This window comes from Pezoporus occidentalis, unplaced genomic scaffold, assembly GCF_034315485.1.
Source record: "Pezoporus occidentalis ecotype Australia unplaced genomic scaffold, CSIRO_AGI_Poc_V1 ctg30, whole genome shotgun sequence".
Classification (NCBI taxonomy): domain Eukaryota; kingdom Metazoa; phylum Chordata; class Aves; order Psittaciformes; family Psittacidae; genus Pezoporus; species Pezoporus occidentalis.
This window is the reverse complement of record NW_026914941.1, coordinates 1,274,275-1,287,748: the sequence shown is the minus strand read 5'-3', so window position 1 is coordinate 1,287,748 and position 13,474 is coordinate 1,274,275. Positions and strand designations below refer to the sequence as shown.

The window sequence follows — 13,474 nt, the reverse complement described above, 5'->3', positions numbered from 1 at the left end:
ATAATGATTTGCAAATTGTGTTAATTTCATAGTGGGATCCTGCTTTTTGATAGGATTTAATGCGTAATGAGCTCCTGAGACGTTATTTTTGCTTCAAAGCTTTGCTGAGCACTAGATCCTATTAAATTCTTGCAGTGAACACACCAAAAAAAAAACTACTTTGAGCTAATTTTAATAATTTTTAATTGAAGGAATATTTTTATTCCAATTTGAATATTCAAGCTGTTTAAAAGTTGACACATTCTCAAAGTAGGCATCAGTCTTTTCCTTCCATAATATCTTTTTTTAGGCAGCCTGTGGCACGGGGAGAGGGAAGGGAAGAGAGGCTTTTTCTATCCTGGATTTATTTTTCAGACACAATGGAAACAAATTTAGGCATTTTTGGCTATTTATTTCTGTTAAAGTGCCTGCATGCTGCCGTTTAATCTCCATTCTTTTTATTGCTGTTTTATAGTCTACCATTATTGTTTGTTTGTTGCCTTTTCTTTCTCCTAACAGCAGAAACAAAATACAAATTTCCCTGCTAGTCCTTTCTTGTGTCATAGCAGGAGCCAGATTTGTGTGTATGAGTGTCGTGCTCAGTAACATATGTATTTTGTTGTTAGTAGAGTTGTTGTATTACATTAAATCTTACGGACCCCAGCAGAGACCAGCATCCCAGGTTGCAAGCAAGCTAGCAGGAGACCAAACATAATCTACATACGTAAGCATGAAATGTGTTTTAGTGCCATGTTTCAGGAAGGAGAATCAGGCACAGAGAGATTCAGTGACCTGGTTCAAGCCTTCCTAAAGATCTGGGCTTGGTTCCTATAGCCACATAGTGTTTCTCTGATTTACCCTCTCAACCTTCCTGCTCTCCAGAATCACACACAAGGCTGGAGGACAGCGGGCAGGCTCAGGACAAATGGCACACAGCTGTAGTTTGTCTCTTCTCTTCTCTTCTCATTTTCAGCATGGTATAGACAAAGAAATTGATGTTCAAGTGACAGCTGTGCTGAAGGGAAACCCTGACTAAACAAACTCTGTGCTCTCCTCCACTATGATCACTCAAGCTATTGCAGGCATGAAAAGGTCCCGAGTCCCATATCTCTGCCAGCAGCAGGATTTGGGGCTAGTAGAGGTGCTGGTGAACCTAGTGTGCATGATCCCAGCTTGCCCATCATTTCCTTACGGGTGTCTGCAGGGAGCGTGTGGCCAGCCACTTCGGTGACTGAGCTACGGTGTGGCCATGGGCTTCACTATGATCAGAGGCTCTTGGTTTGCTGCAGGGCTCTGCTCCTGATGCTCTCTGGTAACTGAGAGTGACCCCAGTGACTCGATCAGGCTTTCTCCATGTCCATGTTAGCTTTTAGGAATCAGAGACGGATGTTTGAGGGCTCTGAGATGTTTGAGGTGACCTTGGGAAGGCTCTCACTACAATGCATAATTGTGAATGGTAAATGCAGTAAGCAGATCAAGAGTCTGGCACTCTGGCAAGTCTCAAGACCTAGTCTTATGTTGCTATTTTTCCTCTATGGCAAACTTACAGGTTTCAGAATGACTTTGCTGTAGCAGTGACTTGGAAATTATAGTGAGTGAGTGTTCCCTTTTCAATAATGGATTATGAAGCAAAGATTAATTTTTGCTCAATTTTCACACTAATTCAGTGCCTTGCTGCCAGCAGCAGCAGAAAGAAGGACATGAATTCACAGTGGCTTTCTTTTCTTTCGAAGTCTTAACATGCTTTTATTGGATAGGACTGTTTGTAATGAAGTCCCATCATTCACATCTGGCTGCCTACCTAACCATGGGATGTTGACATCTCTGAAACATCCTTTGGTTAATGCCATCAGTGGAGATAGTCAAACCGCTTTTCAGCTTGCTCAGTGCCTGTCTAGAGGAAACCAGACCTCTTCCATTATGGACAGAAGGTCATATACCAACGATCCCTATGACAGCCAACACTCTGCAGCTGCCAGGCTTATTTTTAGGCCAGTTGAAACAGGGGGGAAGAGGGAGAAAGAGAGAAAGACAGACAGCTGAGAAAAAGTAAAACCAGAAATGCTGTGTCCCAGAGGCATTTATCAGCCCAAATGAAATGGAAACAGTGAAAGGGAAACACTGCTTTGCTTTTCTCAAAATTGTATTTCCAGTTGAATGAGTCAAAAAGAAAATATCCTTTCCTTTTCCTGCGATTCTGAGAGATGTGCTCGCTAAGTCTGCAGGCTTAGTAGGAGAGACAAGGAGTATTTATTTCCCACATACATTGGTAATTTATGAGGTTGCTATAAATGCAGAGTTTATGGAAGTAAAATTAGGCCATGAAATAAAAAGGATTTTATTCAAATATCCCAGCTTATTAATTCTGTCTAATTCTTCACAGAGGAGATGAGTGAGGATGCACACAAGGTTTACTGCATTTTAAGAGGGAGACGATCGCGTGTGAGTGGCACATGCAGGGTATATTTTAAAAATAGCAAAGATAAGTGAATTTTATTAGGGTTTGAAATGTAATTGAATTTTCTTTTTCCTGTTTTGCCATCAAAGATGCCAGAAAGAAGTTTACTGTTCTGAGCAAGGGTCTTGCATTGCTAACGAACCTGCGTGAAGTGGCATCACCTCCTTGTGCAGCTGGCTGTGACTGACGGGATGTAAATGCGGCTCTTATCTATGACACATGAATGGGTGGAGAAGAGATTTAGAGCCTTGAGCAAGAAATAAGATGCCACAACTGCTTTCACTGGGAATTAGCGTTCCACCAGGAGCAGAAATGGGGCAAATGTATTGTTCATTATGAGTAATATTAACAATCAGTTCCACTGAGTGCCCATCACCATGCATATAACAACTGTGTGTTGTGTTATTGTCCTGCCTTGACCTCCAGAAGCCTCCAAGAGGATGAAGGGGTGGGGAAGGATCCTCTTGCATGATGTGCTGTAGGAAACATGGAAAGGTAGAGATAGTGCTGAAGTGTCACCAACTTTAAGGCTGAGATGCTGCACCTGAGAGTGTCAAAAGCTCTCAGAAATCTGGCCTTTTAAGATGCTCTTTGGAAGAAATGAGTCAGCATAGCATGAAAGATCAGTCTCTGCTGGCTCCATGTCAGCAGGTTCTCCCTGGGCATGCCACACTTCCCAGTGGCTGCTTTACACTGATGTGTAAAGGGAGAACACAGAAAAGTGATGGTGTATTGAATGCTAGAGTAATACGTTAGCTGATACTTATCTCCCAGAGCAGTTCTTTGCAGGCCCTCACTGAATCAAGCCTTTTCTATTGACTAACTTTGGAAAAAGGCAAACGTCCCAAGAAATAGCTCCTTTCTTGTCAGACCCAGCGGCCCTGCACTGACTCCTCCATCCCTTACTCTCAAGGTTTATAACATCTGAGTATATTCAGTGTTTCCCAGCTGACTTTAGGGTGTCTGTTAGCTTCCCCTCCCACCCCAGTTGACACTGCATATGTTTTTGGATGTGAGGGACTAGGGTGCAAATAAAGCCCACGTCCTTCATAGTTGGACTGTTTTCCTGGCCAAGAGGAGCAGCTAAGCCCCAGAAGTCAGAGGAGGTGGCAACATCAGTCACCACCCAGAAGGAGAGGATAGAAGCTAAGATCTGTTACCTTGCATTACACTGATTAGGGCTCTCTAATTGAGGCAAATGGCACATAAAGAGGGAGAAGGTCCCTGCAATGGCTTTGAGTGGAAGTATAAGCCTCCTTTCCCTCTTGGCATCCCCTGACCCTGTGTGTCCATCTGGGCTACTCATCTCTGGAGGGGTTAGCTGTGATCCCCGGTGCCCCTGTGAGCGCAGCGCTGGCAGAAGGCACATTAAAGCTGGTGTAGGAACAGCACTGCTCCTGGACTGTCACTTGGCTGGATGACACGGAGCACTTTCACAAGGCAGGAAGGAAGTCTGATGAGGCTGTGGGACAGAGTGCTTTAAAGAAAGACCGGCTCTGGAGTTCCTAGTCCAGTGGTACCCCACAGGGGGCTGTGGTTGGAGCTGTGATGCTGAGCCGAGCTGAGCTGCGGTTTGCGCAGTGCAGTAGTGCACTTCATGGTACTTTGGTGTCTTTTTTTGGAATGCTTTGATAGCGGAGGTGGCATATGACCTTCTGCATTTGAGATCTGATGGCTCAGGAATAGCTATGCTATTGGCCATCAGTCCCTATTCTCATATACAGAACTATTGCCAAGCTAAGAAAAGCCTTAGAGACAGCTGGCTTTTCTAAGAAGCAGTTCCCATTGTTACATTCACTAAGACTTCTGGACCCCTGAGGTATACAAGGGAGTGTCTGAGTTGTAAGTATCAAAAGAAATTAATTATTCCATATTATAATTAAGGCTTTTTTAATTAGCTGAATAATTAGAACTTTCCTTGCCTTACACTGCACCTTTTCCCATAGCCAGATAATCTGGAACTTTAGAGCTATTTACCTAAGTAAAAGGCATTTCCAGCACCAACAATTCTCTTTCTGTAATAAGAAGGAGTAAATAACAGCTCTGCTGCAGCTGCAAGAAAGGCAGCGCTCTTTAAAAGTCGTCTGTCAAGTCAGGCTTGTCCCTCAAAATGTATGTTTTGTAAAAGCCTTCAGAAAATGTTGGGTCGAACTGTTTTAGTGTTATTGTGGGGAAATCAATATTTCCCTGCAGCCTTTGCAACCCCCAAATTGTAGCGTGTTGTTTGTGCAGAAGGAGCTGAAAGTGAAACTGCCTAAAAAAGAGAGTAAACCAGCCTGTTTCTATGATTTGCCCTAAAAGCACCCGAGGTAAACAAAATGACACACTTGGGCAGTTCTCCCAGTGTAAAGAGATGAAGGGGGGGGTGATGGTGGGGTTTGGGGAAGGGGTTTTGATTCTGTTTCACTCTTTGTCCCTCTTTCCTCCCATCTCCTTCAATGCCCATCTCACCCTTCCCATCTCCTTCATGCCTATGCTGTGTGAGATACCATGCAGCGTGTCTTCCAGGCTTTGTTCTCCAGTGAAAGCACCAGGGAAATCATGCAGGGTTCCCATGTGCTGTGACACTGAAATGACTGAGTTGCCTGCAGTGGTTCCCCCACCATTGCAGAAGAGAAAACCTTTTAGTTTTGCTCTGAAATACCAATATTCAGAGCATCAGAGGTGGGAGCACCAGATCCATCAGGTGTGATGCATTTGTGAGCCCTGAGCTGGCAAAGACATGGACAACATTCCTGTGTATTCCTGATCCCCTGCTATGGACTCTGCCAGATGCCATGGCCTTGAGTCAAATGCTCTGTAGGATTAGGTCTTGGTTAGGTCATACCGGGAGGAATAGAATTTATGGTCTTAGGTACCATGGTTGTAGATGGGTATTGAAAGCTGTAGAAACTGAGTTCAGAAAGGAGCCACATTGGTCTGGGGAGCTTGGCTGAAACCTCTGTGAAGAATATGAAAGCAGAAAGTCTGAGAGGCACATAACTGCTCACAGACACACCGGGGTGGATGCAGCAGCTTCACAATGCGCTGTGTTCACCTGCATCAGACAGAAAAAGAAGGTTAAGCCAGGTTGTGGGAGCAGGAGGGCAGAGAGCAAAGGACCGCAGGAAAGAAAACGCAGTGCTGCCTGGCAAAGAGACTGCTCCCTTTGTGTGCTTTGTGCTTGGGCTGAAACATCTTCACAGGGCTTTTTCTCCCTCTAATCTGGAAATAATTCTGATTTATTTTAAGCCTTCCATTAAGACAAGTCACGCAGCACTGCCTGGCTGGCAGCAGGAGGCTCTGTGTGTGTGTGTGTGCCCGTCAATGTGTGTGTGTATCTCCAAGGGTGCTGCCTGCCTTCTTTAGTTGACACTGCAGTCAATTATTGTGTTTTCAATTATATATAAAAGGCAATGATGGAGTTTTTCAGCTTTTATAGGGCCACAAATCACAGGGTCCTTCACTGCATGAGCAGCGTCGCTGCCACAGTGTAGCATGGGAAATCACAACTTGTATGAGCAGACGTGCAGAGGAACCAGTGCCATCAGGGACCCACACACTACAGGAGGACCACCATGGGGCAGGTGAGCCCTTGCTCTTTGCATGGTCCTTCAGGCACCATACCCTGCCTGACAGCCAAGGGCGGTGTGGTTCACGGGTTATGCCACAAAAGGGCAGGAAGATCTGTTTTCTGTGTGCTTCCCATGTTCAGCAACATGTTTTTGAAGGAGCTCTACAGCTTTCTGTCATAGAACCATAGAATCATAAAGCCATAGAATCATAGAATGGGTTGGAAGGGACCTTAAGATCATCCAGTTCCAATGCCATGGGCAGGGACACCTCACACTAGACCATGTTGCTCAAGGCTCTCTCCAACCTGGCCTTGGACAGTGCCAGGGATGGAACATTTACCACTTCTTTGGACAACCTGTTCCAGTGCCTCACCACCTTCACAGGGAAGAGCACATAGGATGAGCAAGGAGGAGTTACAGAGGCTAGGTGAGAAGATCATTCATAAGAAGGGTTATGATACAGAAAATGACATGGGCTACAGCACAGCTTACCGTGAGTATCTTAGGCACACAGTGGGTCTCCTGCCAGCCCAAAGCAAATGGGTAGATCTGAAGTAAGCAGGCTGGAAAACTGTTGGAAACTAGTGTCTGTTTCACAGCCTGATCATTTAGTCGTACATAATATAGTCACCCAAAGCTGTATTTGCAAAGCTAACCCTAGAGACAAAGGGTTGGGACTGGCAGATGAGGAGTGTTTTCCTTTGAAACTAGACTGTATAAGGGAAGCCAGAGGATGTAATAGTGCATGGGCACCACAGTCCTCATCAGCAGCCAAAAGATGCTGTCTTCCATCTAGAGATCTGAACAAGGACTCACCGCTGTCAGGCTTGGTCTTTCCTCAGCTTTGGCGTTTAGGTATATTAATGCACATGGAAATGCCCCCACATTGCCTGGTACAAGGCAGTACGAGCCATGCTGAGCTTCTCCAGTGTTGTGCAGTAAAAGAGATATAAACCAAGCCATTTTTATTCTGCTCCATGCTGGCAGGGAAAGGGGTGTCTGAAGGCATCACCAGACTGCATTTTACTGGTGGCAGATTGGTGGCAACCCAGCAGTCAAGTCCATGAGCGCGAGGCTGTGAGAGGCTGAGCAGCGCAGGAATAGAAATCAAATCATTGCCACATAGGGTGAACAAGAACACTTGAGTTCTGAGACTCCAGTAAGCAAGCAAGTGAGAAAAATAAGCATAAGTTGTCAGCTGTACTGGATAGACTGACTGCAGTGCTGACTGGGAAAGGAGTAGTGACCGTGATGACGGGGATGGAGACATGTAGAATGATCCCATTTCACCCAGGCCGTACCCCAGGAATTTATGGTCCTTTGCATAATGAGCTACAAGCTGTAATAAGTAGAGTAAATAAATGGATAAAGAGAATCCTGTCATGGTATAGATGGGGGATCCCATCATGGCTTAGAATGCCGCTAATGCAGGGAGACAGGGACCAGCATGAAAGAGAGACCACTGAAAGACTTGGTTACTACTCCAAGCTGAGCTTTCACTATGGAATGGGGATATTTGTGTGGAGTGGATTGTGGCTTTAGGCAAACAGCCCAGTTAGACCAATTCTGATGGAAATCCTGGAACTAATGCTGGCAGAATGCCCACTGATTGGACTCTGCATGGCACTGCTCCCTGCAGTGGGGAGAGAAAGTAGGCTCTGGTTGTTATGATGAGTGTTGGGATTTTGAACTGGTTTGGCATTGAAGCTGAAAGAAAATTAAAACCCAGATGAGGGTTTGGAATCATTACTGCTAGAAAACAACTCCTGGGATAGCTGCTGCATTATTGCTGGGGGAGCCTGAGGGCCCATTGATTCCAAACGGGGATTCAGAATCGCAGTGCTAGAGGTTAGGCATGACAACAGGACCTGGAACTCTGCTGACATAAATGGGGGGCTGGGAGGGTTCTTTGGAAAGAAAAGGAACTAGAGACAAATGTGGTCAAAGCCATTGGTAGCAGTGATAATAACTTCCACTACTCAGGGTCATGAGGACAAACCAGCCCAAAGCTCTGGAGGATGAGAGGGAACTTTGCAGTCCTGCAGTGTGTGGCACTCTGCCCGCAGGAAGGCAGCGGGTGTTTTGCCTCTACTGGATAAGTCTTGGAAATGGGATTTGAAGTAGATGTGAAACAGGGTTTGGAAGGAGCTACGGAGCCTGGGAGAAGGCCTGGCTAGGTGGACTATAAAACCCATTAGAGTCTTAATGCACAAATTGGCAGAACTGTGCAGTAGCAATGAAAACCGAGATACTGGGAGCCCGAGCTGTTATTAGATTCTGGTGCCTCAGTGACTACTGGAATTGCTATTTTGTGATAGCGTGGGTGCCTACGAAGTACATCATGGAGACAAGAGTGTACAGTGGTCTCCTGTGGTGCAGGGAGTGTATCAGCTCTGCTCCTACACCCTCTCCCAGTGCAAACTGCTCACTGCAGAGCGTGGCTGAGTTTTCTTGTATTCAGGGTCATGTGCAGGATAATAAAAATGGGCTTTTCAGCAACTATTCCTGAAACAAAATGGGTTACCTTAGATCTGACTAACTTTGGAAGGATAATGCAGAAAGAGAAGCGCTCCTAATTGCCTTACATACAAAATGATGTACTCCTGTAAAGGTTCCTGAAATAGTCAGACCACCTCACGATGAGGGTGAGTTACCTTTCTGCAAGCATAAGCCTGAGATAAGTTGGACTATGGAGTATGGAAAGATTAATGCCTTTGCTTTAATAACGGGGCTTGATCCAAGACTGCAGAAAGGATGTAAGTACCCAAGCAGAGCCCAGAAAGCCTGGTGGATCAAGGAATGTCAGTGCAGTGACCCAGTGGGTGTAATTCCCAGGGTGGCTGGTATTAAAGGGAGATAGGAAGATGCATCTGCCTGTGGATTTCAGAGCATTAAATGCTGTAGCTCCGCAAACATCACCTCTCCTTGTTAAAATGTCAGAAATTACGGCTGCAGTAGTACAAGGAGCTAAGTGGTTTTCAGACATGGAGCTAGCAAATGCATTTTTCTTTCAGCAGTGAAATGTTGGTAAAAGTTTGTGGTTTTTGCATTTCTGGAGAAGCAAAATTGTTGCACGTGAGCTCCTCAAGGATTTTGCAAGCTCCTGTGACCTGTCACATCCGCATCATCTGAATGTGGGAGAAAGCAGCCTGCAGGTCCAGGGAGCATGTAACATCACATATGGATCATACCTGAACTGGAGGGATTCTGAAGGACAAGCCTGTCAGCGGAGAGAAGCTTTTGGCTGCAACCCAGGAAGAAGGATTTAAAGCCAACAGACAAAAGGTTCAATTAGTGCAACAAGAGGTAATATATTTAGGAGCAATGCTAGGTATTGAAGGCCAGACTTGTGATAAACAGAGTGTGGAATTAATGCAGACGCTGCCCAGCCCCACCGCTCTGCCTAGCGAAGAGCGCTGCAAGGCACATTTAATTGTATGCAGGGTTTTATTCTGATGCTCACTGAAGTGAGTCGTCATCCAGCTAAGCTCTTAGAGAAAGCTAGGCAGTGGGAGCAGGGTGCAGAGAACCAGGCAGCTTGGCTACGGCTGAAGCCAGCCCCAGCCCAGGCTGCAGTGGTGGGCTCTCTGAATGCAGGAACCCTCTTCATATGTGGTTTGCCTCTCTTAGCCAGGAAGGAGGTGCCAATCTGGCACAAAAGCCCGTGTTCCAGGCAATTGTCTGTGTATCTTCAGTCTTACTGACACCACAACTCCTTGTCAAAAGGAATGAGGATGATATCGTTGGAGGAAGGCCAATGGCACAACACACCAGTCATGCTTGCTTGGAATACATTGTGTTCAATACAGCACAAGGTGATGCATGTCTAGCTCTTGGTTGGCACAAGGGAACCTCAGATTAATGAATTAGGAATTAGACCTGGGAAAGAGCATGGGACGCAGCACCTCCATATATTCATGGCGGAGTGTGCTGAACATGTCAGATTCTGCAGCCTCCTGGTGTGCAGTGGCCTGTGCAGGTTTAATTGTCTCTGTCAAAACGTATCCACATAAGCCAGAACTCTGCTTTACAGGTGGTTCAAGCTCCCCTAAGATAAGGCTTGCAGGAGTTTTGCTCCAGTCCATGTAAAGAAGAGCAGGAGGCAGTGGGGCAGGTCTCGCCTCGCTCAGTAGAAGAGGCAGGAATCCCAAGCTGCATTGTAAGGTGTGCTGCCCCGAGGTGGGAGCAAACAAAGGTGAAGGATTTCATTTTGCTGAATGAGGGTTTTGCCCAGCTAAGAATAAAACTACACACAGCAGAATACCCACAAACCTCGGGGTAGGAAGAACTTGGCTTCTAAAGGAAGCTTTAAGGGTGTTAGTACAGGTGAACAGTAAAAGTTAGGATGTGGTGTTCCCATCTAATTGGCTCCACAAATGACTACGGTCAGCCGTGATTATATTCCTTTTAAGACCATGACATGAAGGGAGATGTGACTGACAGCCATTGGTGGTGAAAAACCTCTGTAGCAGTTGAATAGCAACTGAAGGGTCTCACAGATTAATGGATAAAAGGATTTGACAAACTGCAGTAGGATTATCAAGAAATAGCTGAGCAATTAGGGCAAAATGTTCATAGAATAGATAAAAGGTAGAGAACAGTAAATAACCAACATGAAGAATGGCAAGTAGGCTGCCAGGTGTATATCATGGGTTTCCTGGAAAGAAACACAACTTGGGCTGGCATGGATCTGGCATTAGCACAGATAAAGGCATTTCCATTGTATATTAGTTCAAGTAAGTTCTGACAACGCGAGGCAGTTTCATCAATCACAGCCCAAGCTTTGGAGAGCAGAAAAAGGCTAAGCTACAGGAAAAATGTTCTTTATTTTTTAAAATCACATAAAAGAGTGACTGTTAACCAGTCACTAGGCTTGGATCAGCCCAGAAACATGGATTTGCTGTCATGTGTAAGAATAGCTCTTCCAGCTGCTGTGTTGGGCATTGATGCTGCCAAAGCTGGGAACATGGTTAACAGTGCTTGGCTTCTTTCTCTTCTGCCTCTTGTATCAGGGCAAGGTCTATGTGGAGTTCCCTTTGTGTTACAGTAGGGAGAATAGGACTGGAAGGAGCAGAGCTGTCAGTGATGCTGCCCAAGGTGGTTGCATCCTCCTCCTGGCTAGTTTGGACTTCCTCTGTCTGAGCAAAGCACATTGTGCAGTCCGTATGAGTGGTCAGTGTGATAAAACCATTGAATGGGCCTTGATACACTCAATATTGGACAGCAGCATGGCCTGTGTCCCTGAGATGTCCTAGTTCCCTGATCATCCAGAACTGGGATGGCTTAAAGCTGCATTAGTCCCACTTTTCCACATCTAGTCATGCTTTGTTGTGGCTGTTAGAAGAGCGGTGTCACCCAGCAGTTCCAAAGTCCTCATGTTTGATTTCCTTTGCTCTTTTCTCCATTTTACAGAGTCCCATCCACTTAATTTTTCAAGTATTGTATTTAACAAGGAGATACCCCTCTTTCTGAGAGGCCAGCAGTCTGCTAACAAGTACTGTAGGCACAGCCATGCACTACTGTTCCTGTCACCTCTAATCACACAGTGATCACCATCATGCCAAATCCCTTCCTCCCATCTGCATGCCATGAATTACATGGAACACTCCCTCACCCCTCAGCGCAGCCTGAGCTTTTCTTGGCTTTCTCCATCTTTGGCCCTCCCCAGTCTGTGCAAGCAATCCAGGGGCTCCAAAGAGGAAAAGTGCCTTGTTACGATGAAGGGTCTCTAACTCACTACTTTTTCCTGTCAAAGCGACTAGTTTGATTGCCATGAACTGGAATCCCTTGAGAGAAAGCAAGCTAAAAACGTCTTTCAGCAGCCTTTTCTCTTTGCCCTCCTGGTGCAGGTTGAAAACGAGAAGAAAAGTGGGGGGGGGGGGGGGGAAGATAAAAAGAAAAGCAAAAAATGTTCAAAAAGGCAGAATTTCCAGAGCCCAAACAGTCTGTGGGACAATAGGAGATAATGATTCCACCTCTGTGCCCTGCTCCTGCCGGACGGGGGTTTTGAACACGGCATCTGCCGGAGGTGGTTAAAGACCTGAGCACTCTGAATGTGGAGCCGTGGTGATGAGCTGAAAAGCTTGTTGCTCACGTTGCAAACAAAGACTTAACAGAGGGCAGAGGTAAAACCATCTGGGACCCGGCCTTCTAATCAGGCCCATGCTGTGAGCTCATGGTATTAATCCAAGAGCCGGTGACACGAAGGCGGGAGGATTGCGTGACCCGGAGCCCATCCAGCGGTAGCTTACACTACCCAGTACCCTGTGTTCCATTTAATAAACTCCATTGATACGTTTAATAAAGACACCTCGCGCTTCCACAGTTTCATGTGTGACCTCGCTGTGGTGGCCACCGCAAACACAAAGTAAGAGAGTCAAGGATCATTAGCTGAGCAGGCAAAACTGCCCCTTCCCTTGCTCTTCTGTTTCTCCTGTGAACATCAACTGCTTGGGAATCAGTGATTGCTTGTAATCCTACCTGTCTCCATTGCAGAAGGGCCAGGCTTCTGTGAGAGCCTGGTTAAAACTACAACATCATTGCCTGCAGCTTGGGGAGCTTTCATCCTGCTTGCTGCCTTTGGATGCCTCGTGCCAGCACCCACCTTCTGCCCAGGGCTGTGTTTAGAGGCTCCCCGTAACCCCATAGGCTGCTCTCACCCCATCTCCTCCCAATTCGCTGGTGAGGAAGAAGCATCTGCAGCCACCAGGGGCCAGAGGAAATCCATTAGTAACCCCCAAGCACCCTTTGGAGGGTCCAGGGCTGCGCTGCACAAGCCGGGGACCTTCGGCTTCTCATAAAGGTCATCTGCCTCAGCAGGGGAAGGAAAAGATTGATGTGTACCTCTGCAGTTCTCTTTTCTAGGCAGACTAATGAAAACTTGGTAAGAAAAATGTCTGGTTTAAAACCTAGAGGCAAGGGTTTGTTTGGTACATTTTCTGTTAAGTTTGGACTTTGGGTTTGAGGCTTTTTGGGGTGTTTCTTTAATGATGATGTGATTTAGCGGTGGGTTTTTTGCATTACAGTGTCAGTTGTCAAACAAGCCTCCTGATTGATTTGTTTTTTCATGTCTAGCTTTCAACATCCTCAAAGGCATCTAATTGTTCAGGACATACTGAGGATCTGCACTCAGAGAAATCAAGCCTCGAGTGGAACTCCCCTGAAAGCAGAGGCACCAGGAAGCCAAGATTAGTTTTCAGCAAGTAAGTGGTTTTCATTTTTTGGCTTTCTCAAGGACTCTTTCAAGGGCTAAGCAGATGGCTGGGAGACCCACAGAATGGAAACCTGCCATTTTAATGGGGACAGCAAAGTGTGTGTGGAGGGGGGTCAGTTGTTTGGGGGTTCTGTTAGTTAAATCGCCTTTTTGTTTGACAGCAATTTAGGCTATTTATGCAGCTGAGATGCCAGTGCAGTTTTTGTGCGTGTGGACTCTTCCTCTCCAACAAAGGACGGAGGAAATTGCCACACTAATTTTCTGAGCTTC

The 13,474-nt window shown here is 46.1% G+C and overlaps 1 long non-coding RNA gene across 6 annotated transcripts in view; it reads left to right on the top strand.

Annotated features, from left to right (window-relative positions):
* The window catches only part of LOC134168093 (uncharacterized), a 339,651-nt gene that overhangs the window by 311,248 nt on the left and 14,929 nt on the right, over positions 1 to 13,474 (top strand). For 5 of the 6 annotated variants that reach the window (XR_009966399.1, XR_009966405.1, XR_009966402.1 and 2 more), the window contains exons 1-2: positions 9,052 to 9,297; positions 13,066 to 13,193. This is a non-coding gene — a long non-coding RNA (uncharacterized LOC134168093). Of the gene's footprint in view, positions 1 to 9,051; positions 9,298 to 13,065; positions 13,194 to 13,474 lie in introns of those variants that run through there. The other variant, XR_009966403.1, reaches the window with a different exon arrangement.